General features: G+C 36.7%; 1 protein-coding gene across 1 annotated transcript in view; it reads right to left on the bottom strand.

Annotated features, from left to right (window-relative positions):
• LOC129004757 (LIM/homeobox protein Lhx9-like) overlaps positions 1-5947 on the bottom strand; it is a 33946-nt gene extending 27999 nt beyond the window's left edge. Inside the window, exon 1 of the mRNA XM_054433378.1 lies at positions 5816-5947. The gene's annotated coding sequence lies outside the window, so the exon portion shown is untranslated. The remainder of the gene's footprint in view (positions 1-5815) is intronic.
• Between the last annotated feature and the right edge of the window lie 14638 nt (positions 5948-20585).

Below are 20585 nucleotides of genomic sequence, written 5' to 3'. Positions count from 1 at the left end.
TGTCGTCTGCAACAGAACATATCACATAGCTACAGATCCTGGTGTGACAGCCGGCACAGAGCACGATACCCGGGAACAGAGGCTCAGCGTGCTCCTTCAGCATTCCTTCATCCCCGCCCCAGCATCACCTCAGCACCAGCTCAGCACATTACTGTCGTCTGCAACAGAACATATCACATAAATATAGATCCTGGTGTGACAGCCGGCACAGAGCACGAGACCCGGGGACAGAGGCTCAGCGTGCTCCTTCAGCATTCCTTCATCCCCGCCCCAGCATCACCTCAGCACCAGCTCAGCACATCAATGTCGTCTGCAACAGAACATATCACATAAATATAGATCCTGGTGTGACAGCCGGCACAGAGCACGATACCCGGGAACAGAGGCTCAGCGTGCTCCTTCAGCATTCCTTCATCCCCGCCCCAGCATCACCTCAGCACCAGCTCAGCACATCAATGTCGTCTGCAACAGAACATATCACATAGCTACAGATCCTAGTGTGACAGCAAGCACAGAGCGTGAGACCCGGGGACAGAGACTCAGGCTGCTCCTTCAGCATTGCAACAGAACATATCACATGACTATAGATCCTGTTGTGATACTGCAATAGAATTAGTTCCCAAAGCTTTAATGGCAGTATTGTTCTAACAACCTCCGAATTGTCAAACAGCTTCTACTGGGACTGCTATGAGCTTCTTCTGACGTATTCAATGCCATCCTATCCCCCATAGACTTTAAATATATTACCACCAAGAGAGCAGGTAATGTCGTGTGCCACAGAAAAAGTGCCTTTAAAACATTTTGTTGAACTGCAGACTGACGTCACACAGTAGCTGAGAGCTGAGCCTGTCGTAGGAATCAGAAAGTTTAGGAATCAGATTTGACCCTGAGAAAAGTCATTATTTTTATGACGGTTCAATCTGGATCCAGCTGTACTTGGTCTTGGCTAAAGAGCAAGTTGATCTTTCGCGGTAATAAAGCTTATGATTATAATCATATAATATAATATGATCTTTATCAGTAATGAATCTTTTATCTTATTCATTCAATACACATCCTTCACTCATTTTAACGCACCTGGTGTGGTCATACCTAAAAACACCTTTATGCAAAGTTTTAATTCAAATGAACGTAACTGTGTCATCTTATTTGGCACGCATCAATACATCTCGTCGAGACCTTAAAGCGTTGACTATCGATGCGCGGAGTTACGAGGGATGCAGCCTTGTTACATTCTAATACCTAATTAACGTGAACGTGTTCAGTTGGCGACACTGGATGGTGTTTTCGTCCGCTACAGTTGGCAACGCTATGGTACTCTACCAGTTTCGCACTTTAATGGGGCCAGTTTATCGTCCCGATTGATTTATCGTACGGTGACAATTAGCCATCCGAATGCCGATTTCATTCATGAATTGCTCGCGTTGTGTTTTATGTCGCGTTTACGGTTCGTTCGTTCATTCATTGAACCGATCCATCCTGAGCCAGTGTCGCCAGCCAATGGGTAATTAGAAATTCCCGGATTGGCGCCGTGCAATGTGCAATGTGCAAGCTGGTTACTGATTTGCAATCGGGTCTCGTCGAGAAATTATCATCGGTTGATGTGGTTGTGATCGAAATTAATCAAGTGTTGCTGCTTTTTGTTTACTTTCAACCAATAAACCCTGGGTGATATTACTGCTAGAAACTCATTGAACATCATCTGCAAACATCATTGAATAAATAAACTTTATCTGTGATTGAAGCATAATTAAGAAAGCTTTTTTGTGATTGCTTTTCACTAATAATTAATTCTTATTTGTAATTAAACGTATTTTGGATGAGTCTCTAAAACTTAAATACATCTCGTGTTTATGTGTAACAAAAAAGTAGGTAGGATAATAACTAGTTCAATTTCATCAATTGACATTTAAATTTATTTGACCTTCATGATGAATTCATTGCTGTAACTAGTTTAGGTACATAATATAAGCTCTTAAACAATTGGTGGAGTTTTTCTAAAACTATGTTACTCAGCTAACCAATGCTTTACAATTAATTTATATATTCCTTTGCAAATAATACTTTCTGTTTCTATGAAGGACCGTATTTACCAGCAAAAGATAAGAATACTAATTAATATTAACAACGAGATTGATGAGACTGCGTCAATTTGGTATGATATCAAATTTTCTATAAGCTATACAGCCTACATCTGACCTGTTCTGATATTCAGTTTTAAGTTGAATCCAATTTTTCCAACGTTCTTGGCTACATTTAAGTAGCCATTCCCTTAACTAAACGGAACTACGACATTCTCCACTCAATTAATTATCCATCCCACCTTTATAACACGTTAGAGAGCTACTAAGTCCACAAAACGCCATTAAGTACTAAAGACCATCACTGGATTCTAGCTCACATTCTACCATAAAACTTCGAAAACAAAACGAAAGGGAGGAATGTAAGCCATAAAATAACAGGACATTAGAGACCCTGAAGCCGTCCTGGGCTATGAAATCGTCAGACAGGCCCTTCTCAATTAATTAGAGATGCCGTTGAAAGTGATTTTATACAGCGGAAAGTGATTAAAGCCTACAACGAGGTTTAGATTTAAAAAAAAAATATCTAAGAGAACGTAAATATTATTCATTGTTTACCTTCTGAGCATAATATAAAGCAGATTGTAAGTCTACGACACATTACGTAATTTTAAATGACAACAATGTAACAGCTGATTTAATTGTAACGATGAATGGCCATTTCTACATAATCAGCTAACAGTATACTGTACTGTAAGTATTATGCTAGTTGAGCTACACAGATTATCTCACTTCATTATAACCTCACCCTGTATTCATATTCATCTGAACATACAGGGGGTCCCAAAAAGATTGGATCAAATCTACAGCTTAATATACATTTTACCAAGGGCCGTTGAAAAGCCAATTATGGCTAATTTTAAAGCTTGCGACTTCAAGTTTTGTTTTTAGTAACCTTCAATAGTAATCAGCTGTTCTATTGTTGTTGGCAGGTTTGAATTTACAAAACATAATTTTGCAATTTGGAGGTGCACTAAGTGTCTTCAAGTCTTGAAAGCACATTGTGTAATGGTTTATAGAGACGAAATATGTTGTATGATTTTTTTTGACTAGGGGCTTTTGAAAGACCAAGTGTATCTGTCACACCGATCAAAAACACGGATAAAGTTAAAAGCTTGCCAATAAGGGAAGCCTTTGGAAAATATCTAATGAAATGTGCCACAATGTGTGGTCAGAGCTGGAATAATACTATTATACTATTATAAAATTGAGGTGGTGTCCGTCTGTATGTATGTCTGTCTGGGTGGCTGTCACGACTAAAATACTAAACCAATACAGTCAAAATTAAGCACAAAGATGGTCTTCATAGGAATGTCGTTCCTTTCGGGCTACGCCCCTTGGACGTCCAAAGTTTTGATGTGAGGTTTACAAAAGTAAATGTAGATTGGTCTCCATGGTAGCATGTGAACACTCACTTGACTTTCTTCGATAAAATAACGGAGAACATGTAGAGGTTAGGCAGTGAAATCATGGTAGGAAAAAACTGAAGAAGGAAAAAAATGTATATAAAGTTAAATGTTTATATTAAATTATAAAGCGTTTATGCCATATTACTTTTGATCCATTCTTTTTAGGACACCCTGTATATATACATCAAGTAAGTAGCTCTTTTAGTCAAGTGATTAAGTAATATTAGAAAATAAACCATCGATCGTATTTGATCCATTAATGACTTTAAATAATAACAGTAGACTTATCATCCCATAGTAAAATCTAGTAAAGTCTGTGTTGATGTGTGTATTCATTTGATTACGTTTGATTGCACTTATATAAACTAAATGGTTTTTTCTCAGATGATATGGTTCACAATACTGTTCGGTTTGGCTTGGACCGCTTGGTTGAAAGTTTACAAAATACCCAATTTTATTTTTATTCTTCTAATATTTTACGAGTTTTGGGTTACAGCTTTAAAAGTAAGCCGTTGATCTTGAAGTGTCCAATGCGAATGGTTCAGTAAAATAAATCAGTAGTTGTAATAAATCTACTGGTGTTGAGTGTATCGGCTATTGGAAACAATGCAACAATGTAGAAGTCAGCTGATCAACGGTAACAGGGGTTTTCAAAGCAAATATTACTATGACATTACTCAGTTAAGGACAATACCCTAGCTGGTTATTGAGCGTAATATATTTACTTTCATATACGTATTCTACAGTATAGGCTATAGGAGAACGTTTGAGGAAGTTAATCTCAACTAAAGGGGTTTGGACTTAATCTCTTGTTTCACAGTATGTTTTTTACTCTATTTCATATTACCAAAAGATATGACACACTTAATACATGGATCGCTTATTGTGGTTTTAATGTGTGTTTTTTTTTCATACAACAAGTGATGAATTCAGACAGGGAAAAATTTAACATCCATAAATACACCTAATCCATAAATACAACAAATGCTTCATAATGTTGTATGTTTGGTTTATGCATTAATTTACATTTAGGTTTAATACAAACACAAACGTATTGTTTTTACAAATTTTGTTGTAATATCAGAGGAAAATACGTGGTTTCTAGCTTATTTTAATAGTTTAGTTGAACTATTTTCAAAGTTCGTTAAAAAAATAAACAACCCTTATAAATTAATACGCTCTCTACATAAACCGGATTTATTTATAATTTTATAATATTATATATAAATCCGGAGAAAATTTGGATTCACAATGATTCGTATTCCAACCCTGAGCACAGCTATCAGGACCATTTACAGAAACAATGACAGCTGGGTCCAGATTTAAACCATCAACCTCTCCATTGCTAGGCGCGCTTTTTAAACACTCAACAATATAAACTATTTACTTATTGTAACGTTTCAACTGCAAAGCCAGGCTTTCGTAAATGAGACACAATTTAATTATTAACACCACAGATATGGAAACCTAAAATAAATTTGTACAAGAGTATTTTTAAATCGTTGTTCATTAAAATTTTGCCAGCTATGGATTAAGTTTATTACATTTTTGAAAATATGTATTAATTGTAAAATAAGTTTTTATCCTCGCGTATTTTAAGTATGGGTCCAGGACGAAAATAGTTATGTATCCCATATCTGTAGTGTGGACAGTAAATCTTTTTAGGGACAGTTGATAGTGATGTAGAGCTTATTATCATATCAATATACAAAAATCCAAGTTACAAAGACAATATATTCTATTTTGACTTATATCAAACATATTAACACACTATACCCTTATTGTTCTTAAAAACGCACGGCACGTTGAGCATGGCTCGTCTCAAATAAAAACTGTTATAAAGATGATATAAAGGCCTCCAAATCTACCAAACATGTTGTAGTTTAGTTCTTGAAATAGTGTTACTACTGTATTAAGCAAAATTTAATAATTTCCACCACAAAAATGATCAATTTTATCAAAAAACTTTGTGATATCTCATACTGAAAATGTGGACGTTTAAAGTTAGATTCATACATATAGATTATAAACGTTGGGAATCCAAACTATTGTAAAGCTGTGCAATATAAATCACCTAATGTATCACCAATATCTCTTTTAATTAAAATTAATGAAGTAATAGTATAAATATTGAGGAAAATCGAATAATCATACATTCAAATTTATTTTAAATCACCGCAGAACCGAAACACTTAACCATTTAATTGCTTAAACCATTGAAACCCTCCTATAAACAATAAATCTTCCCGAAGAAACCAATTACTGAAGCGATTAAAATATTAAAATCCACTCGTGAGCCCCAGGTAAAACCAATCAATTGCCTACCTTTCATTTAATCCGGCGCGAAATCCACCACCACTGGAATAATACCACTCGACTAACTCATTACAGATACAATACAAATAACTCGGACCGGAATCTGGAAAAAGGAAGTGAAAGAACGGAGCCTTCAAACTCGCTGAGATTTAAATAAAAATTCAATGGAAGCTAAACGTAGGTGGAAGATCGGTGATCGGCGCGCCGCGGTGCGGACGAGCAGTGAAGCAGGTGGAGCATGCGCGTGTGTGAGAGGCCACGCCCCCCTACCCGCCCCCTCAGCAGCGCATGCTCATGCGTGTAAGTGATCAATATGCATAGCTACTGGCTGTGGCTGTTGGCTGTAGACACATCGGAGCTGGGACGGCGTTGGGGTGTTGGCGACAACGATGCATATCTTATATAAAATGTTGACTAGCGTAGCTCAGATATTTAGGAATTAAATCACTGTTTTGATATTGAATGCATAAAAGCTGCATACCTAAATGCCACAAGGGTGGTCACCATGTAATCAGGAGGTTTTGGTGGTTCGAACCTGTGAAAAGTCAGTCTCTTATTGATGGTTCAAAACTTGACCCAACTGTTCTTGATCATTGTGAGTTTAATAATTGAACTCGGTTAATGAAGCTGGTGTTCTTAGTTATGAAACTATCATCATCTCATCCATTCAAGACTCGTGCTTTAGCCTAATCTTCTTCAACTTAAAATACGTCGTCGGTTAAATCAAATCCGTAACCATATCAGTAAATTAATCAACCAACCCAAGGAGCCACAATCTGCTTCAATGAGAAAAAAATAATAAATAAGCGTACTCCAATAGTTTGGGGTTAAAACGCTGTTTGAAATGGAATGTGTAAATATGTAATTTTTATTTAGCTGTAATAGCTATAGTAATTTGATTATAATACAACCTAGAAAAGGTTGCCGTCACCAAAAACTAAGCCAAATGGGGACGCATATACTTGCGTAGAACTAGGGACATCATACGGAAAATATAAAAGCTTAGTCTAATTAAAATTAAATGCCATTTCGTCATCAATATAATGTAGCCATCGGGATTTCATTCTCACAGAATCTATGACCAATTGTGTTTGACTGAATAAAAGTATATATTACAAATAACATTTTAGTTTTCTTGTTACATATATAAAACATTGTTACAGTATAAGGTTGCTTGCGTCAGACAAACAAGAATAACATATTTACGTACATGAATACTCAAGATAAAATTAAACTGCATTTTTATTTTCAATTTTAACATACAAGTTATATCAAAATGTAAAATTTATTTCCAAATATGAAACTGTTTCGATAGTCATTGCAATACTACCAAGTCCGATGAAAATTAAAATAAGAAGCAAACGCCAAACATAATCAAGTAAAATAACACAAAAGCCAAATATAATCAAGTAAAATAACAATGTTTTCACCCAGAGTAGAAGGAGGAGACTAGTCATCCATTCCGATCATATTGCAAAATTTGAAGGGTGATTTTTTAGTATTTATTGTTAGTGAAATTTGAATCGACGATAGGCACGCTTTTACACGTTGGTTATAACATACCGGCCTAGCACTATTTAATAAATAGTGTTGATCGTTTTTTTTACTAATGAATTGAGTTTGGAAAGTGAAGCAAACCAAGATATAAACAGCAAACATCAAAAAGTACTCTACATTTGTTGAACAGAAAACATAAACATACAGTAGGCTTCTCAAAACTGTGTTCAACTGATCTATAAGCATACCAAATTCTAAAATAAGGGAGGGCATGCAAAATCGATTATAATACACATAAACCCACTTTATGCGCTTAAAAAAAATAAACCAAAACAGATTTTATACCATTTAAATTTCCATAAACGAAAATATGTACTGTGATATGTACATTTAGAATATGAAATACAAGAATAAAAATGCCTATGTAATGGAGAACTCCATTATATCATTTAATGTAATAATATATCAATCGGAATAGTATATTTCGTACCTAGGGCCGAAAATGAGGTTTTGCCGGCTCGAGATAGTTTTTAAGTTCGAGACGAAGTCGAGAATTTAAATCGATCGAGAGCTGTAAAACCATTTCGGTCCGTGGTACGAACGCTATTTTTCACCACACTTTACCCTATTACCACTATTCACTACTATAATAATGCACACTGATAGTCAACACAACTAGAAATAATTTGAGGAATCAGCAAAAATAAAAATAAATAGTTGCTAGGCAACGGTGACAATAATACAATTCTATTGCAATGCTATGGATTTTGATTGTGTATTTAAAACCCCGGCCTGTAAAAACCTGTTCGGTCCCCAAATTACGATGACAGCTGGCATGGCCAGCAAAACGTAACTTTCAGATGCTTTCAGCCACCAATTAACGTATGTAATACAGCCAAAAGCATTATAGTGTGGTGAAAACATAGTTTATTGGACATGTTTGTTTAAGGTACCTACCAATACAAAATGTATCTTCTGTAGAAAAATGAAAGCATAATGATTTATACTTTATGTATAACTTTTTAATGCATTTCCTGAGGACATTTTTTACTATATAAACCAGTTTTTGACATCTTACGTTTAACCTCAAAATGATTTTCACCAGACACAAAAAAACTAAAATATGGTGTATACTGCAGGTCTCGTTGTAAGGTTGACCAAGATCTCTAGAAGTCTGTATAACTTGACTGAAGCATCGTTGAACGGCATAGCATTTATCAATAGATCATACCATAGACAGACTTGGGAATTCTAATTAAAAAAGGTTCAATATTTTTATAAATATAGTATTATAAATATAGTATTTTAAATATCGAAAAGACTTTCCTTAAAATAAACATAGTCAATCAGAGTAATCCTTCAACCAAGGAATAAAGGAATAACAAAGATTGCTATTCCTTGGTCCCTGGGATAACCATCCCTTAATATTAGGAAGATACACGAATATAAATTAACCATAAAAGAACCTTCCACATTTCCATACACCAGCAGGACGTAAACTCACCCACCTCCATAACTCGATACATCTTTACTCTGTTCTGGATTTCTCCCTCCATAAATGTAGCAGACACCCCGTTCTAGCTTTCTCTCTATAAAAGTCTGTGATATTTGAATTTCAAAATGGAAGATTTATAGGTCTAGACAAAAGGAAGACGAGATGCGGCCCCGCATACACAAGTACCGGGCATTCAATGCAGAATCAATTCATTGTTCGCGGCCTGGCGAGTGGCGGCACTGGCAGTACAGTAGTCTGTAGTCAACGATCGGGGATAAGGCTACATGGCAACGGGATAGGCGGTCTGCATGTCCAAGAATTATCATTTCAGCTACAGTTTACTATCCCAGACTGAAAGGGAAGGAGTCTCTTAATGTAGGTCTTTTTATGTAAATCAATTATCATTACGATTGAACTACTGTTTAACAACAATCCACTTTTGGATACTGAAGTAGTCATAAATATCTGTACCACCTGTGTACCATTTTATTTTATTGAAAAGGTTGTAGTTGAGTGAACCACTCACAGAGTTTGATACAGTCTAAAATTTTATTTCCCTCTTAAATAGCTTTTTATTTTGGGCTAGTTGATGTAGATACATGTTGCAACTTACATGAAGCTAAAGTTTCATAAAATAAGTTGTCTTTTGCAGAATGGCTTGGTTAAAAAAGTTGGTATATTCAAATAATATGAGAGATCAGATATTGTAATCAGCTCACTCTCGTGGTGGCTTAATTTCACCGCACTCATTTTTATAAGAAAACTTGCTAAAGAAATCATATGACAATGAAGTATCCTATCCATAGTCTAAGGTACATCTTTATTCGTTGAATAACTAAGTGAGCAAAATTTATAAGTTCTGGAGTGTATTATATAAAAAAAATTTTATTAATAGACTATCGTGAATATTTCCCATCACTGATTGTTAAACTACAAGTTTCACGACGTTGCGAGTTTGGAATATAACTTCAGCTCGGAAAAAAATCAAACCCAGAATAACAATAACTAAACACAATATTACCATTGACTTTATACCAACTCAATGAACAACAGACAATGGCTTTAAATGTATCAAAATTTGTTGGGGCAATTCATATTATACTGACAAATACAAAACGATACTTTTTTGCACAATAGGTTTATACTAAATTAATTAAGTCGATGATTGAAACGTGAATTAGCATTTAAGTAAAATAATATTTACTCCTTATCTGTTTTTTTTTTTACAAAAACTTAACTTAAATAGTTTAACAATACATATAATTGTTATTTAATTTATAAAATTTATATCTAGAATACCTAAATTTATCAAAAAATAATTTATTGATTTATGCCATTTCTGTTTCTATATAAATAAAATTACGCCCTTCATACATAGAATTGTCAAAAGTATAAATTCAATATACAGTAATAAGTAATTATAGTAATAATAATAAACAATTCATCAACTATTATGAACATGTAGTTGAATAGTATGATTTACAGTCAAGAAACCCTTATATCAAGTCAAACTATGTTACAAAATTTTCAAAATAATTTTTATCTTCTGGATTATGAGTAAACTAACTAACGGTCGGAACACGTGTACAGTAGTTGGCTACTGCAACTATCAAGAGATATTTTTTCATTCGAAGACTACGGGTTTCCAACCTTGAGTTTAATCGCTTTATCTGCCTCGGCATTCGACTTAAAATTCGACTTTTATCGAATATAAAAATAGTATTACTTGATAGAAATTCAATTACGGTATTTAACCTTAAACCGTTAGAATGTGCCTTTTATTTCAACTGCTTAACATAAAACGGCTAACTCTTCATTGAACCCACAGATGGTCCCAAACCGAAACTTATGATTAACCCTAAATGCAAAACCGGCCATAAAATATGTCCGTGAGTGTGGAATCCACGATTCCTACACTAATTTAATTAATTATGCATAATTTTACGTCAAAGCTCACTCGGACGGATGCTAATCCTAATTAACACGGAGTTAACTCTTTACGAGGTAACTGTAAGGCAATAAAAGACAATGTCGTTTTAGGCAACCCATTATCCAGGGCTAGATAAGGGCCGTTAACGCGTTTCCCAATTTCGCCCTCTTGTACGTAAAATCGTAAAGGTTTATGTGGTATGACCGTAATAACTTTCAATTAAGTAGGGCGAACGGTCATTATCGGGCGTTACCGATCGTTCGGACGGTTTTACCCCAAAACAGGCATGTGTCGAATATGCATTATTCATAGAGTAATTGTTAAGTCTTATCGATATTGGGCGTGAAGAAGCTCGGTGGCTATGTGACGAAAGTCGGACCTAGGCACAGAGGATTTTAGACAATAAGGTAAATAGTCTGCCAATGAGGGAAACGAACTGGAAATTAAGGTGAAATAAAATGGGCTATTGACATAAATGGTAGATCTATTATCCTATGGGTCTGATAAATATGGAACTAAATAGCAACAAGTGGTAGTAGCTACTACGAGAAGGACATTACTATACATCGAATGGCTTTTTATGTCGGGCGTTCTCCAATACGTAGAAAGTTCTTTTAAATAGGTTTTTATAGCTGTTTTCTTTATATGTAGCACCGGAAAATCAGTGCTAATCCTAAAGGTGGTTGGGCAGATTTTAACTCGGGACTTTAGTGCAAAAGATCCGCGCTCAGATCACTAGAAACTAGAAAATATATGAAATTTTTTTAATTTGTAACATAAAAATTAAGAGGCTGTTTGAAAAAAAAGAATGAGAATATAATTAAAGTAAAGAAATACGATACCGGTGAGGGTACAATCACAACAGTTAATAATTTATGTGTGAAAGAATATCCTGAGGAAGTATGCATTAGAAATGTACTCATAAATCGTAGTCTACACTGTTTTTTATGTGACATTTTGTATTAAATATAAAAAAAAAAAAATCACTTTAAGGCAAAGTGACCATATTCCTCAATTTGTGTGTGGATGTTCTGGGGATGAACCCACTCCTCTTATACCGAAGGCTGATTTGATACTCTAGTGGTTAGCAACACACCATGAGCCCTGAGATAGTCCTGATTGTTTCAGAATCATCAAAAACCCCTCTCAACTCCCTGAGTAAGTCTACTAACACTCCATTTGATCGTTTCCTTTTGTAAATGACTAGCACTCGCAAATGTCGAGTTATCGCAAACGGTTATCAAATGCTTCAAACAGTGATGTTTGGAAACAAATCCAGTGTATTTGATACATAAGCTGGGGTGGTGCAGAGGCTTGCGCGAGGGGTGACGGGCCTAAAGCCGCTTTGACTTTGACTTTGTCATGGCAAAAGCGTCTCGCATGTCATTATTACAAAAGCTCTTCAATACGTTTAAACCCTAGCTTTTCTCTTTACAGGAAACGTAAATCATATCGAATCTCCTAGGTAGTATGCGCGTCCTTTGTAAAATGTGTAACTTGAAGATAATCAGATAAATCAGTTTATCGATAGCAGCAAATGCTTCGAGACTGGCGAAGAACCTTGATTTTGCTATTCTTAGACGTTAGGTTGTTTGAAATTAATAATCGATCGATGTTAGTCTCTGTGGGTGGCATATTTTACTTGAGTGCTTAATTATCTTAAATTTAAACGATAGATTTAGACTACTGTAGATTTTTGAAATAAGTTCCAAATGCCTTCCAAAGTACCTATCCAAGGATACCTATCCATAACCCTAACTTTTGGAAGAAAATTGTTCTCATTTTTTTAACAGAAGGTTCACGACGACGCGACGTTTTGACCTGCATATGACATTAGGTGGTTTGTTTTGTAAGATGAGTCAAATTATTTACTAGGGGTAAAAACCTGTCCCAGAATGAGAATACTACAGCCTTTCTTTGTCTTCAGTTTATTTAATTTAATGCAGATCTTCTTAGTCTGAACGACTTCGATCGTGTAACTAGGAGTTTCATAGTTTTTGTATGTACTTAAGTAGGCATATCCCTATTTGTAATACGGAAGTGTCTTTTTCGCAATAATCCAAGACATCCATCACAAAAACCTCAAGTTTTGACATGCACTCCATGTACATTTCGAAACTTTCCCCCTCAAATCTTAGCTCGGAAAGTCGCACCTGTCATCCCGTAACACCGACATGGCGCAACCAAAGAAGAACTTTCCATTTTGCACGGCCAATAAAAAGCGGTCGGACTGTTGATGGAAGTGGACGTCTCGACAGGCGGCAAAGGCAGGGAAAGTGGGAGTGACAATCGCTCAGCAATGTCGTCTAGAAAGCAATCATCTGTATTCGAGGACCGCCTCGGCCGAATTAATAACAATTACAGTGCGTGCAGGACTCGCGACGCGATCGTGGCGAAGTCTGCTGGAACCTGATCCTGCAACTCCTTCCTTGGACGATCCTGCCGCAACCTTCTGCGGCTGAGGATGTTCATGGGAAGACTTTGCAACTGGCGAGGATCATAACAAAAAATAGTTGGAACACGTGTAAGGATTGAGCAAGAAAAAAAAAACCTTAACTAGGATGAGTGGATTAATTCATGCGAAATTGGAATTGAAGTGTAAGATTTTTGTTATTTTCGACTCAAATATAGACCACCACTTTGAATTCAGATTTTTGAGGTGAGTTATCCTAGGATTTACGTTTAGATAATATTGTGTAATACGTATTAGAACTAGTAAATAAATGAAAATACTATTATGATCAGGTACACGTTACAACAGCGTGTAGTCTACCTCACACATCTGGGTGGTTATAATTTTTTCCATCAAGCCTCAAAGTTGCTGATTCGATTCCTAGCGGGCTCGATTCTGGTCTCATGTGCCATTTTTCATTGAGCTATCAAGTAATTAGTGATGCGTTGAATAAAGGGCGTTGAAAATGGTAAAAGGAGTTTGAGTTACATCGTAAACACGTAAATTAGACTTTGCTAAAGCAAACCCTAAAGTTGTCAGGTTTGAAAGACTGGGAGTTAACGTATACCTTTGACGTATACATTGTACTCATGTTATGGCTTTAAACATTAGGCTACGGTTCCACCAAAACCCCTCAAATGTTTTTTTTTACGGGATCGAATCGCTACCTCACGCATGAAAGTTCAAGCTGCACACCACTTGGATAGCAATACTCTCTAATTAACCAAATACTGGTTATGATCCCAAATTGAAAGTATCTTATCTCGTTGAAGTTTAGAAACAGATCTTTGCCAAACTCGAAGTTGAGAGGTGACATTTAAAATGAATGGGGACTTACTCTAACATATGTTTTGGCGCTACATTTTGGGCCCTGGCCGCTTTTGAGTCGCCGCTGCCTCTGTTCTGGGCGGGTCGGACTACAGCACGTGCCCTGCGGTGCTCTTGACATCGGAGCTTCTGGGGATCAATTTAAACAAACATTAAAGACACCAGGGTCACACCCCGCCACCCTGCCCTGGCGTCATGGTCAGACGCCGCCCTGAGCTAGAAATAGGCCATCCAACTCCATCCGGGGGAGTTTTTGGGTTTTGAAATTGAGGTTATGTCCAGGGATATGAAAAGACATATTTTGAATTTACGAAAGCGTAAGTGACCTGGCATCATGGCTAGATCCTGGAGATGGAAATAAGCAATCCAACACCATCCGGAAACACTCTTGGTTGGTTTTGTAACTGAGGTTATGGTCATCCTTATGGATACATTAGCTGGGAATGTCAGCATAATAATACAAAATATTATTTGGCACTACGGGTGGCTCTAACGACACCAACTAATGTCAGAGGGGTTTGAAACTTACCAAAGTTTTCCTTATAATTGGGTTTTCAATAAATTGTCCTAGCTAAAACATAATTGGAGTAGATTTTTCATGTGAAACTGGATATGTATAGTAATGAAGAGTGGTTAATTGAGAGAGTAAGGTATTTAAGAAATTTTGAACACGAACAAAAATTATAAGCCACTGCAGAACATATCAGTTGAGTATTAGGTCAGCTCGTGAATGAGGATGACCCAACAATCAAAAAGTCTTAATCAGTAAATTAACTATTAGACTATCAAAGTTGTGACTCCTGCAACCAACATCCTTATCCTGACTTTTCATGCAGATTAAATATTGGATGGTTCGTAGTCACATTTTGGACTGGATTGATTTAAGTTGGAATCAATTGAAGCTTCTACAAGAATCTCACTCCTCGTCCTTCTCCGATCTTCTGGACGTTTCGAATACGGCCATCGCCAAAAATAGGGAAAGGAAACAATTGACTCCAAAAAACCAAAACAAATAAAAAGACAGGGAGAATTCCCATTTGACCCAGATACCACGATTGTTCGGGTCCACTTTCTTGCGACTGACGGAATGGCCAAATCAGGAGGCGGCGAAGACTGGTCCACATTACAATACAACGTCACCGTTTCTCTTAATTGTGGGACACCCGAGGTAAAAACCGGTCAGGAGAAGAAAAGTAAACACAGAGAAGAGATAAATCAAAGAGTGTTTAGTGACGAGTGACTGGATGATTGCAGTATGCGGACTTTCCGTAAAAAGGCAAACCAATTAAATTCATCAGGGTGAACAAATTGTTTCCCCAACGAGGGAGATTTTTTGGTGTCACGAGTTTACGCAGGCGCCAATTGTGGATTGAGCTATTCCAGTTTTTAGACTGATTTCAACTTTTTAAACGGATTAGAAAATACTTCTCACGAGTGGTGACAGAGATTGTTGCGCTGGGTTGTTAGGGGAATACTTTGTTTTTGTACAAAATATGGAGGAATTTACCTTATTGTCGTATACTTAGCTGTAGAACGTACAGGAACTTAACAGGAATAAATACTGGAGTAGAAAAAGCTCTCAACATATAATATGATGCATAAAAACGGGTAATAAAAATCAATAGGAACCAATTAAGTACTTCCCAAAAAAATCAAATATTTTTAATAGTGAGCTTTGTCCGACATTTAGTCGTGTGAGTTACTGTACCCAATAAGTAAAATCCTTAAGAATTTATCAATATAGAAATTTTCCAGCTTGGAAAAAATGTGTATCCAAATAGAATAAATTTAAATGAACCACTTTTTAGATACTAAGATGTGCAAGATGCTATAGCTTACGAAAAGTTTACTTTTCTGTTTGAATTGGCTGTCTGAAATGTTAGACAGAAATCAGGCTTATAATTAGCTCTGTCGGAGAATAAATTCAGTTACGTACCTGTATATAAATTAAGAAATGGCTCCTGTATGCTACTACAAATAGACAAAAACCCGTAAGCTTTTGAGTTCTTAGGCATTTCAGAATGAGATCACTGGTTTCACCTACCACAACAGATTTGAACATCTCTATCCAACTGTCGTAATCTATTAACTTGACAGTACTTTATAGCGTTTAAACTATGATGTGGCCGCTAGTACTGAACCGTGCAACCCCTGTAGGCTGAGGGGTGACAGAGAGGGGACGTCCTGTGACGGGTTGCATTCCTTGTTCAGCTCGCTTTACATCTTAATTTGGCCAAGTCTGTTCAACTTCAAAGGACACGCGCCCCTTCTTGTGTTGTGAAACCAAGCAGACTCCCTTGTAACAACAGACGCTATCTTGTATCTCGCCTGACTATCGGGGTTGGCAGACGTTGTCACAAGAGAGAAACACTAGAAAAGACACTCATAGGCTGTTCAATAGTCAATTCCACTTCTTGATTGTTATGATTCATGGAACGTATGAATAAGAAAAATGATACCATAAGTACATCATTGAGATACACAACAAATATTATTCTGCATGTTTGCACTGTAAATTTCTATGATGCTGGCAGAATGAAATGGTCTTTGAAAGGTGGTGGAAAAAATCTCAACGGTGGTTCAATAGTTCAACCCAGATTCCATTTATTGTTGATATGTTATGAGTAATGTGTATGAATGGAAAATAAGATCAGACCAAAAGTTCATCCTTGAGGTACATACTCTACATCTTCTATAAGCCTAAAACCATACTCTGCATGCATACACAAAATTATCTTTGATGTTGGTAGAAATGTTTGTTGACAAGCACTGTGTGACAAGAATAGAGAGGTAAGGATGGTACAATGGAAACTTAATTTTTTTTAAGTTAATCAGCCAATGAATTCCTTTTAAAAACTTTTAAAAGATGTCGTTGAAATAAACAAGAATAAGGAAGAAAAAAAAATTAAAAAAACTTTTTCTCTGTTTGTTTACAATTGTACGCATTATGAGATTTGTATTTGCAAAACCATTTTCTATCTTTCAAACGTATAATAGTTTTAATACACACGAAGAAAATAAATAAAACATTGAAATCGATAATGTTAGTGAAAGTGTAGTATATCAATAACTCAAAGGTTAGTGTCACGAAGAGAGTCGGGTTCGATCCCTGGCTTAATCACAAACATCTGAAGAGTTGTTACCGTTTTCCCTTCAATGTGTTGGCGTTTCATCCAAATTCCAGCAGTGTACACACCATACAATTGTGATGTTACACCACAGTTGCACCTTCTGAGAAGCTTGCTGGGGGTGACTCCGGCACCGTCATATTACCCAGCGGCAGCAAACCTGCGATAACGCGACTCCTCACCTCGCACTTGCCCAGATAACAGTGATAAGGGGTCGTGAGGCTGGGAGGGGAATATCTAAGTGAGCCCCCGTGGAGCCACTATCAGATCTCACCTAATGAGCTGGCTTGGTCTTTGTCCACACTGCTTTATGCATATGGCCCTCCGCACCTACAGCGACAGCGCTTACGTGAGATAAACAAAGTACTCAAACACTGGACGATCGATTTTTTATCTGGGTTTTGATGTTTTGCATTGCCTTTGTGTAATTTATATGGCTATATGTATATTAGGTTTCTGTATTGGAGTCGGTAACGGCAAAGTGGAAGTAAAAATTCAGGTTCCGTCCTTGATGTGAAATTAGTTTAATGTCGAACTACAATCGGCAAGCAGGTTCATGAATCGATCATTGGGCTGAAAACACATCATCAAAGAGTATTTCAGCAAAAAAAAAAAAAAAAACATTTTAATCATTTAAACATGCCGAGTGACATTTTGCCGAGTAAACCTTTCGAATAATGTCTTCTCTAGCAGAAATATTTTGAATTGTAGGGATTTCGTACAATTTCCCTTAATGCACTTAGTCGTTAATATAAAGACAATCTTAAATGACTAACTGAGGTTATCTTAGTACGTTATGGTTGGATACGACAATGGTTGGACAATGTGTTCAAGATGCACAGTTAGTTTGACAGCTACAATAAAAACATTAAACTGGAAACTTAAAAAACTGGGTTTAAACAGAGTTAGAGAACCCCATTTCTGTCTTGTATCTAAGATACAAGTAACACAAAAATGCCTTCAACCACGAACGAGAGACCAACAACTGCATTAAGAAGGAGGGAGTGAACCCATAAAATAGGGTTGAGACGAAAAAAAACAACAAAATATTTTTGCCTGCAAAGAAGGCATTAGAAGGACAAACTATTATCTTAAACACGGACGAGAACCCAAAAAAATGCACTGCGGGAAGGAGTGGGTAAAATATTCTCAATCTGATTTGGATCGGAGGAAGATATAATCATGTTTGGAAGAGTGCCAAGTTAGAAATGATAAATACAAATCGACCCTTAAAGATGTCGAATGGCTCGATAACTATGCTGGGAAATTTTGAGACCAAAAAGCTGCGAAGAAAAGGTGGAGAGGCTCCCATTTCTATTCAGGAACGGAGGAACAAGAACCAAGTCTCCCAGGTGTCCATTACCAGAGGCTCACGTCTGGGGAACACAGGACCATTTCGCATTTTGGACAGTTCCTTGTTTACAAGCACTATCTGGACCGATCTGCTGCATGTTGAAGCATATCTGAGCCATTTGATACCCTTGTGACGCTGAGTACAAGAATTGTTCTCACAGTCTTATTTACTGTTTAAAACCACTCTCTGACGATAGTACAGTATCTCAATTTCCAAAACATCTGCTAGAGTATCTAAAACAGTAACTTGCAATCTGTTGAATTTACCACATAGCATAAGACGAGGAACACACACACACACACATACACACAATCATAATATATACAAAATTGACAACATATACAACAATAAATTACACACACATCACCTGCAAGTCATGGAGAAGACTTATTGTTATTTTGTCAATATTCTAGCCCAAATCGCTTTCTTCGTTTGCAATTTTATTACTAAATATGGTAGATGGGCTCAGGACTACAGACATAGATGTCTATGTTGGTAGCCCTGAGTTGGGCTACCAGTGAACTAAATTCTATTCTGAAGAAAATTATCTGTACAATTTTAAATGATTTTTATTGATAAGTATCGTAGGATTGGTAAGTTCACTGCTCGACTGCGGCTAAATATGAAACATAATTTAAAACTTCATGCTTAGTCCGAATTTGAAACCCGTTTAGAATCAAGCCACGATTTCTATTTATTTCAAACCTACCTGTGTGTGCGCTTTCTTACCGCAAAGTTAATCATACACTTGTATATTCATTGAAAACCCCATTAATATTTATTAGAGCCAAATATTCTTTTGACCGCAAACGGAATCCCATCTAAAATCAAACCACCCTTTTCGAAAGGACTGCTGCATCCTAAATTTCCATATAAAACCTGCCGAAAGCAAAAAGCTGCCCCCAGAAGCCGTCTGCCCGCTACCCGCAGGCCCTCATTACAATTTGCTAATCAAGAAATTTGGGGAGGCGGCTCAGAATGCCCAATCTCTATGGAAATTGGAAATTTGTGTTATTTATAGAGGGTGTTCCCAGAACGCATAAAGTTGTTTAGCTATGATTATAAACTGTGTCTTTCAGGATTATGGCACCAAAGTATTTATAAAATAACCTGATCTGGATGAAGATGTTTGAAAATATGACTTGTGTGCTGAAGGCAAGGATCAAAGCTCACTATTTACCAACATATCTCACTGCTATGTAATAATGCTAATGCTGATGCCTAGGGGTTTGGAACCCATAATAAGCTAAGGTTACACCTATCTAGAATCAAAAGAGAAGAATTTCCTCCGTATTTGATAACCTCTTCCACTAAAAGGCGTACATAGTTATCAGGGTAAAAAGGGCATGCACTGATGTTTAAAGACAAATATATGACGAAATTTACCATAATAAACACACTTAATATTACAAAAATTAGTAAATAACAGGAGTGTGACAAATTTAATCACTTTGGGTCTAAACTGTAAAGATTAGTAAACTCAGACTTAACCGAGACACAAACTGGCTCTCAACCTCAACTAATAAAGTTTCTAAATTACTAAGCAAAACGACTTTCCGCAGATTGCGTTCACAATGTCAAACACTACACAGTTTTTTCTGGGGAAGGAGTTTGTACAATATAATCAGACGAAGTTATTCGATAGACAGTATTGTATCTTAGTGTGACGTTGTCATCGTAAGAGGTTCGGACGTCATGCAGAACCGTCACAACGGGAAACAATACTTTGCAATTTACCTTCCTCTGTCCACACAGCTGAGCTAGACAACTCATCAGTCGGTGAGGAAAGGAGGACGTATCTCAGTATATTGCATAGAGAAACATAAACTGGTCAATTCTCCAATGATTCTGATTCAGACATTAGTCCGTCTCCGTCATGTCTTAGGTGTGGAGAACTAAGCCAAGTAAATGAAAATTCCCGGAACCTCTACCTACGACTATTTTTTCCGGAATTGTTTTTCCCATTACTTCAGACTAGACCTATGGGTTGTGGTGTTATCACTCGGATAAAATCCATTTGTGACTTGGTGTGATTTGAACCCGGGGCCGAAGTCCCGCGCCTAACCACTAGACCAGCTCGCTCCTTCTTTATCTT

This window comes from Macrosteles quadrilineatus, unplaced genomic scaffold, assembly GCF_028750875.1.
Source record: "Macrosteles quadrilineatus isolate MER2022 unplaced genomic scaffold, UCM_ALF_1.0 Scaffold_11__1_contigs__length_5352618, whole genome shotgun sequence".
NCBI lineage: Eukaryota > Metazoa > Arthropoda > Insecta > Hemiptera > Cicadellidae > Macrosteles > Macrosteles quadrilineatus.
This window is presented reverse-complemented; position numbering and strand designations above follow the sequence as displayed.